The sequence below is a fragment of the Cavia porcellus genome, unplaced genomic scaffold (assembly GCF_034190915.1).
Source record: "Cavia porcellus strain 051 isolate PalLab524CR breed Dunkin Hartley unplaced genomic scaffold, mCavPor4.1 scaffold_6, whole genome shotgun sequence".
NCBI lineage: Eukaryota > Metazoa > Chordata > Mammalia > Rodentia > Caviidae > Cavia > Cavia porcellus.
This window is the reverse complement of record NW_026947489.1, coordinates 56062463-56071028: the sequence shown is the minus strand read 5'-3', so window position 1 is coordinate 56071028 and position 8566 is coordinate 56062463.

Here is an 8566-nt window from a genome sequence, read left to right as displayed (position 1 = left end):
TTTCCACCAGTTCCCAGAGATACTCTTTGGTGTATTTTTTTTCCTAAAACACATCGCTCTGGATTTATTTTACAAAGCTACGATACACCAGGAATTCATTTGTGCGCAGAGACTGAATCTTTTTCCATCATTATTCAGCTGACCCAGCATCAATGATTTGGAAAAGCTCTCCTTTTGCCCATTTCTCTGAAACACCAATTTTGTCATAAACAGGTTGTCCACATGGGTTTGTACCTATTCACGGGCTTTTATTCCGCTCCACTGATCTAGTTTTATGCATGCACCAGTACCGCCCTGATTATTACCATCTTAATTATAGAGTGTATCCAGTAAATCCCTCCAGCTTTGATCTTTCTGAGTGTGTTGATATCTTTGGCCTTTTAAATGTCCATAAAAGGAAATTATACCCTCTGCCTATATTATGCTGTTTATCAATAATAAATGTTGACTTTTTCAAATGCTGTTTCTGAATCTATTATATGACTTTTCTCCTTTATTCTATTAACATGACGAATAATATGGATGGATTTTCAAATAGTAAACCCTTCTGAGTTCCTAGGAAAAAATACAATTAATGATGATGATTTATTCTTTTAGATGCTGAATTTATCTGTTAATGTTTTGTTCAGGATATTTTCATTCAGCGCCCAAGAGCAATGGGATTATACTGTTCTAGTTTCAATGTTACATAAAATAAATGCTCATAAAATATGTTATAAAAATGTTTTCTACTTCTTTAATCCTCTGGAAGAATGTGTGTAAGATTAGGATTGGCTCTTCCTTACATATTTAGAAGATTTTCCCTGTGAAGCCATCAGAATCTCAAGCTCACTTTTGGAGGAAGTTTCCAGTTATTGAACCTATTTATCAGGTGTAGAAGTATTCAATTTTCATGTTTTCTTGGTCAGTTATAATAAATCAAGTTTTTCAAAGAACTCAAAAATGCCTGTGGCAGTTGTACCTAACTTTCTCAATGTATTGGCATCAAGTTGTTCATAAGATTCCTATCAGGTCCTTTCCTCTTGATCATTATTGCTGATAGGGTATTGATTCTGCTCATTTATTTCCACTGACCATCTTGGCTTTATTGATCCTCCTACCTATGATCATTTGATTTCTGTTTTTGCGTCATTTTTCTGCACTCTTTGGGCTTAACATGGTTATTTTTCTAATTTCTTGAAATGAAAGCTATTTATAGTATTGATTTTTCAGCTTTTCTTCTTTTCAATATTTAAATTTCCAGCTAAGTTTTATGATGCAAATTTCACACATACTCTATTCTCAATGTCATTAATTTTAAAGTATTTTCTAATTTCCCTATATTATCTATAAATGTATCATTTAATTTCCAAACATGTGAGGATTTCTCCTATTTTTACTACTGACTTTTACTCAGAGATTATCCTACCATTGGAAAGTCTTTCAAAAGAAGCTTATGTGATGGCTCAGTATATGGTCATTTCTATTGCTAAGTATTTATGTGCACTTAAATGAAAGTAACAGTCTCCAATTTATGTGTAGTATTTTGTATTAGATTAAGTCAACTTTATTCATTGAGATTTTGGAATCCCCAATTTGATTTTTCCCTTCCTTATTCTATCAGTTATAGAGAAAGATTATTAAAATGATCCACCATGATTATATATTTGAATTTTTTAGGTCTCTGAATTATTTTTCTTAGTTGTCTTAATTATTGCTTTGTCTATTTTGAGGCTGCAATAGTTGTTACTTAAAAATTTTAAATTGTTGTACCAAGATCAACCTTGGTATAATTATGAAAGATCTTCTCTCTCATAATACTTCTTGCTTAAAATATAATTTGCAATGTGCTGAGGATGTTACCCAGTGGTAGACTTCTTGCCTTGCATGCACAAGACTCTAGATTTGATCCCCAGCACCACAAAAACAAACAAACAAATATAATTTGCAAGGTGTAAGTATATGTTTTCTTTCTGTCTTCTGATTAGGTTCATGTGGAATCTTGGTTACTTTTCTCCTTGCTGATACAAAATACTCGATACTCAAAGTTAAAGAAGGAAAGGTATTTTTGGCTCACAGTTTGTAGAGGTTTCAGTTCACAGTTGGCTGGCTCCAAGGCAGGGTGGCGTGGGAGAGGGACATGGCAGGCAGAAGCAGCAAGTGGCACGGAAGCAACACCAGCCCTCTTTCTGTCCGTGCCACCACACTTACACCCTTAATCCTACCCTTGCATTCCTGACCTCAGCCAGCCTCACACACCCTAGATCCAGCCACCTCTGAAAACCCCCACCTATGACTCCATGAGACTGTGGGAAAACAAACTAGCCACAAGCCATACTCATGATGTTATCGTTAGGGTCTGAATTTTGTTACCCCAAAGCCCATGTGTTGAAGGCTTGGTCCCCAACCGGTGGCACTGTTAGGAGATGGTGGACACTTTAAGAGGTGGGGCCTGTGTGAAGAAAGTAGTCACTGGAATTGGCCCAGGAAGGGGATCCTGCGATCTCGGCCTCCTCTGAACCTGCCATTTTCCAACAGTCATGAGGTGACGGCTCCACCTCATGCTCCCTGCCATGATGCTCTGCCTCGGCACAAGCAAGGAACCATGCACTGAACACTGAAACCAGGAGCCATAAGAAGGCTTTCCTCAGTTAAACTGATTTTTAAGTGTCTTGTCACAGCGATGGAAAGCTTACATATAATACGAAGCTAATTTATACTATGTACACGTATTTTCTTATCCTTTCACATCTTCAAGTTATGTCCCTCACAGTTTCTTTGTGTAGAGGCTTTTATCAACTCTGATTTTGAGAACGTTTGCTTTTTAATTAATTCTTGTTTCCACTTAATTACTGAGATATTTACCAATGAATATTATTACTATTTGGTTTTTCATTTTCTCAACTCTTTCATCCTCTTTTCCTTTCCTCTTTTGCTTTCTTCATTAGTTATTACACTGCATTGAATGCTCTCTCAAAATTCATATCCTTCCAGACCTGAGATTATAACTGTGTTTAGAAATATGATTTTTATAAATGTAACTGAAGTAAAGATTAGAGTAATATGTTATGTTTGCATGGCTGGGACAAAATCCTTGACTACACAACTGAGAAACAAGAAAACTTCCACCACACTGAGCTTTGTTTTCACATCAGCCTCTCATAATTTTTAATGTACACCCATCTCCCCTGGCCAGTGAGCTCCTTGAGGCGAGAACTGTGATTTTATCCTGAGCTGTTCCTATACACACCTGTTCGTGCACACCTGTGTTCTCAGATCAATTATAATTTCAGATACTTTTTTGTCCAAGTGAATATATAAATTGTTTCAGATTTTTCTATATTTAAGGTCCATGTTACATCTCCCAAACTCTCTTAATATGGTAAGAGACACAAAAACTTACGTTGCAAGCCCTGAAGTCATTTATTGGTTTGTTTAGACAATGTGGTCACTTTGTGTCTCTTTCATGCCCAACACCAGGCCGAGGCCCCAGTAAGTATTCAATATAGACTTGACTAATTCCTACAGAGTTCCTAGTCAAATGTTATGGTTTATATCTAGATGTTCCCTCTCATATACTTATAGGTGTGACTTTCAGGAGTTGATCAGATCGTGAGGATGTGACATTCATTGGTGGATTAACTCACTGATGAGTTTATAGATAAATGTGATATTGGGAAGTAAAGCCTGGTTTGGAGGAGGTGAGTCACTAGGGCTGGCCTAGAAGGTTGTATCTCCTTTTCTCCTCCCTTGATCTCTCTCTGTCTCTCTGTTTCTCTCTTCTCTCTCTCTCTCTCTCTCTCTCTCTCTCTCTCTCTCCCTTTCTCATAAGCAGCCATCCTCCATAATGCCCTGCTGCAATGTCACCCCACCTTGGAGCCAGCAGACTATGGGCAGAAGCCTCAACAAACTTTAACTTGTGAATGTTGGGTATTGTATCTCATCAATGAGAAAGTAACTAAGATGCCAACCTAGAGAATATTCAGCATCCTTGTTATGGTTTGTGCTTGGATGCACCCCCCCTCCCCTGCCACATTTCATGCAATCATAGAGGCTGCTGAATCTAGTGTTTGTGATTGGTTCATGGTCTAGCGCTAGGATTGGTGGTGTGAGTGCTGCACCCACCCAGGGGTGGAGCCAGCATACAATACAAGGGAGGGAAGGAGATGTGCTTTCCCTTCTGCCCTTTTGCTCTTGCTATTTGCAGTTGCCAAGAATGGCTGCCCCTCAGCCACACCACCCTGCCTTGAAGCCAGCTGAGTATGGACCGACACTTCCAAAACTGTAAGATAAATAAACTTTTCCTTGTTTCACTTTGAGCATCAGATATTTTGTCACAACAGTGAAGGAAAAGTAACCAAGACAGTCCCTACAAAATATTCCTAATTTCATCTGACCAGCCTTTGATGTGACATCTTGCCCCAACTCTGAAAGTTGTAAGGCAGCACTGCATTCATTACAAGGTCATCAAAAATTGATGATTCCAAGAGTCAGCCTTGTAAAGCTTCAAAATCTCTTGTAAATACGAGTCAGAGTCTGAGTAAGAAGCTTATTTCTACTATAGGTAATAATGCCATTGCTGGAATGGACCATGTTCCACACAATAAGTGTTCCCAAACTGTGCCATGAGAAATCTAATTTTTATAATTAGAGCACTATTTTTCAAAAGTTATTGAGAACTTAGTTATTGAAAAAATACAATAATTTTAGTTATTAAATTTTAAAATCTGAAAACAAACTCTAATGCTTTGCATTAGTCACCTTTCTGTTGCTGAGATAAAATACCTGACAAATTCAGCTTAAAGGAGAAAATTTTCATTTTGGCTCAGAGTCTCAGAATAGCAGTCCATGGCTGGCTCGATCCAAAGCCGAAATACCATGGCAGAAGGACCTAGCAGAGGAAAGCTAATCAACCCACGTCTGGCAGGAAAGAAGGGAGGAATCATGAGCCAGAGACAAAAATATAATTCCAGGTTCTGTCCCCAGTGACCCACTTCCTCCAACCAGACCCCATCACCTGACAGCAGATTCAGTTATGAACTCATCAGCAGACTAATCCTCTGATGAGTCTAGCACCATGATGATCCAATTACCTTCCACATGTGTCACCTCTAAACACTGTGGCATTGGGGATCAAGCCCTGAACACATGAATCTTTAGGAGACACTTCATATTTAAGCCATATGCAAAGGTGTTTCATGTATGTACTATATGGCAGAATCTACATTGGATGGAGATTCTATTCAACATCTTTTCCCTCCAGAAGCAGCCACAAGGCAACAGCTGCCTTCACAAGTACTGTTGGTCACCATGGAAGAGAAAAACAAATATATGGAGGACCTCAGCCTAAGTAAGTGCTTGCTCCTGAAATAATATATGTGCGTGCATCGTTGAATTGTACAGCCCAACTCATCGGCTAGAACTTGCCAAATGGCCCAACCCAACCTCAAGGGACCAAAAAGTGCGATCCAGTCATGTGCCTCAAAGGGAACACTAGAAATGTAATGCTAAGCAGCAAAAACTATCATAATCTCTATTGAAAGTCCTGAACCTTTAGACTCTGTGCTTGGTTGCAAAGGAAAAATCTCAGGCATAAAAAAGCACCTGGAAAAGCAGAGATCCATCCATACTGAGTGAGCGGCTCCACAGAAATTCCTGGGTCCGTTGGCCTTATGTGTGAACCTCATACTTCCTGGCTGTCCCAGCCTCTGCACTGACACATCTGGGTTCAAATTCACAGATCATCACAGGGTCCTTCTGGGTAAGGAATCTCACCTTTAGTGCCAAGAACACTAAACAGGAATTTATAATCTATGAGGTAGGTTAGGGCACGTCTATTACCCTGTATTGTCATGGTTTTTTTCTCAGTGTTAAATGCATGGTACCAATATTAAGTTGTTGGCATTTGAATAAGTCAAAGTCTACTGCAGGTTTTATGGGAATGGAAAGATTTCAGTGGGATGATAGTGGGCTTGCCTGGGAAAAATAATGGGACTTTTGGTCATCGGGGGAGTCTGAGGAAAGGCACAAAAGTGAAAATTCTCATGCCTACTTGCAACACAAGGATTGGGATGCAGACAGAGTGATCATTACAAAGGGAGGGAAGATCTTTGTTATCAGTCCCAGGGATGTTGTCTTTATTTCTTCTGCAAATAGAAGCTGGGGTCCAACTATTAGACATTGCTTCGCAGGTGAGTTTGTCAGGGTGGAAAGTGGACAGGACAGCACTACACTTGGCTGTGCATTAGCATCTACCTTCACCCCCTATATGGAGCTTGTGTAAAGTAGCCCTTTTTTTTTTTTTTTTTTGTACTAGGTATCAAACCCATGACACCTCGTGCTTGCCAGGTAGGTGCTTGTGCCACTGAGCGATATCCTAACCCCTAGCCCTTCTTTTTAAAAAAATTCCCTATTATACAGATTTTTAAAAATCTAGAAATCTAGAGATCCATGCACTTCGCAAGCTTCCCTAGAAATACTAACAGTGTGGTTTTTAAACAGCCTGGTTTTTATACCATGCTCTGTGATCACTACCTGAAAATGGCCCTAACACGCTGACACAGCATGTACACTTGCATAAGTAAGTCTATTAGCATTAAGACTGTGTGATTCCCTGCTCAGTCAGCTATCAAGCCTGAGGACTGTTTAAGTGCCCTAATATTTTTTTAGACAGGGTCTCACTATGTAATTCAACCTCCTGCTCCAGCTTCCCAAGTACTGGGATCATACAGTGCCACCACACCCAGTTTATACCCTAACATTTGAGCTTCTTGTGATATGGTTCAACCTGGGCTGGAGCTTGGATGTTGAGGCTACTGTGTGAAAGGCTTGGTCCCTAAGGCAGTGCTATAAGGAAATGGAGGTGGGAGCCAATGGGAGCGTCATAAAGTCACTAGGGGTGTGGCCTCAAAGGAGATGATGAACTCATCCCATTCCTCACTCTCAGGTACTTCGTGGCCATAAGTCACTGTACTCCCTGGCATGACCATCCAGCCTTACCACCAGACCCAAGAGCAGCCCTGGCCAGCCCAATCAAGGACAGTATCCTCTACAAGAGTGAGCCACAGCAAACCTTTTTTTTTATGTTGTATATCTCAGTATTTTGTTATAGTCACAGAAATCTGACTAACACAACCTATTTGCCATTGTTATCCCAAGTCTTAGCCTAACCAAACAACTCTACTGCTCCTAAAATACTCTCTGTACTGCCCTGTCTCAAGTTTTTCTAGCCTGTCACCCAGCTCACACCTTTTGGTCTGAAATGCTCTCTACCTATTAAAATTCTGCCCATCCTGTGAGATCCAATTCAAATTATATGTTCTCTATAAAGTCCTATTTTAAAAAGTGTTGTACTTCCCCAAAAAAGGCCCCCGAGATGAAAAATGGGGCAAGACCCTGAAAAAAGACAGGGCAAAATGACGTCATTTTAAGAAGCACTTTTATTTTAGCTGGCCCAGTGACACAGTGCAGATGGAATTTGCAAAGCTGTGCAACTGAGTCAGAATTTTGACTGATTTTTATAGTTCATATATGATTAGCTCATTGATCATTAAGTACATAGTGATGGGAAATAGAAACAAGGTGGGCCTTTGTTCCCCTTTGCTTGAGGTCAGAGGCATTTCACAGTGAGTGGTTAGCCAATTCATAGCCCTTGGTCTGCCAATTCCAGGAACATTTGTCTCTCATAAAGGAACAATGGTTGACGTAGCATCGTTTGTCTCTTACAAGGGGGACAAAAGTTGACACAGCAAACAGGTTCCTAAGGTGGCGGGGGGGGGGGACGATGCATACAAAACAGCATGGCGATGCAGTCAGCTAATTTACAAATTTATAACAATATGGTCGGTGCTCCAGGTACATAGTTACTAGGGCGATAAGCATAGAGCATAACAAAAAGAATATATATAATCACATACTTTCTTATCTATATCTATCTATCACATACTTTCTTATCAATTGTGTGTATGCAGCTGTCTGGTAAGCAAGTTATGACCCAGGACCAGTCAGGAAACCCAGCCTTTTCAGTGGGAGTAGACCATGGCAACAAGTATTGGAAGAAGTCAATGAGATGTAAAGACTTCTCATACTCATATTAACCTTTGAAATAAATTAATCCAGGCAATTCTCTCTAAATAAAGTTGCTGACAGTTTTTTGCCAGAACAGAGAGCTAATCCAATGCTACTATTGTGGCTTCCAGTTCTGGGGGCTTGATTTTTCATTCTGCTCAAAAGAGCAACACCTACTGGATGGTAAGAAGTAGCCCATATGAGCCTCTTTCTGGAACTCCTTGGAGAAACTCTTGGAGGTCTCTAAATCCTATGCTGATGTCCTTCCAGGAGGCAGGGGCACACCCATCCTGGAGTCGCTGAGATGGTTAGTTCTGGCATGTTACCATGCAGCTAAACACTCTTAAGCAAAAAGAAAGCCCCTCCCCCGAGGTATCTGGCAGTAGCTCCCCCAAGACATCGCGAAAGGGACTGGCCAACGTGGGTTGGTCATGAGAAAGTAAGCAAATTACCATGCAGCGCCCAGCAGCCAGGTCGCGGTAAGGGGGAAGGCACTGGTCTTCAGTTGGGCCCAGTATCA